We start from the raw sequence: 916 nt of genomic DNA on the forward strand, positions 1-916 counted from the left end.
CTTCCTTCTGCAGGGCAGCACCTGAACAGCTCTGGTTCTCACAAGCTAGAGTTGTACCCTTGAAAAAGGTCCATTATTGCTTTGTTCATTCCGGCCTCAGTGTTCCTGGTATGGGAACCTGTTTACCCTGAACTGCAGTTGCATCCACCTGCTGTCTGAACACCTACCGTCGCCCATACCTACAGCACGTTTGCTAACAGAGCAAGAACTAGAAGAGAGCAGAAAACATGAACCAGGCCTTGCAACACTAGAAAAAAGACATCAGCTACAGAAGGGAAAGAAACCTGACAGAAGCAGAAATAATGACTTTGGAAATAACCAGCCTCTAAAGTTATTTTTAGAGCTGCCTCCCCCAGCACCCAAGATATTCAGAGCCCTTGAAAAAAAAAAAAAGAAAAAATCAAAGGTAAGCACAAATAGCAGTGCCAGAAGAAAGCAGACAGTGCTTCAAAGTCTCCCGCTGTCACAACACCAGCAGCCTAAATGGTTGGCCCAGTTCTGTCCCCTGAATCGAGGAGGCCTCATTAGTCTGAGCTCTGCTCTGCTCCACCACAGCAAGCTCACGGGAACCTCACCAGCTCCACTGGAGCTGCGCCACACGTGTGCTGGGGGAAAGAACGAGCGCTGCTCTGTGCCTGGGGCCCGCAGCGGGACGGCTGTCACTCTGCTGTCGGACAGGGCCCAGCACAGTGCTCTGAAGAGGGGAAAAGACAGACGGGCCCTTTCACCCTTGCCGTTACTGACACCCAAGATGACGGCTCAGGGAGAGTTTCCTCTCGCTGCCTCCTCGGCCCAGCCGGGAGCGGAGAGGCGCACACCCTGCCCACCGCTGCAGGTGAGCGGGGCTCACTCACCGGGCCGGCGTTCCTCACACCGCCACACGCTCCGGCCCAGCGGGGTTCGGTAACCGGAAAAA

This window comes from Charadrius vociferus, unplaced genomic scaffold (genome assembly GCF_000708025.1).
Source record: "Charadrius vociferus isolate BGI_N301 unplaced genomic scaffold, ASM70802v2 scaffold225, whole genome shotgun sequence".
Taxonomy (NCBI): Eukaryota; Metazoa; Chordata; class Aves; order Charadriiformes; family Charadriidae; genus Charadrius; species Charadrius vociferus.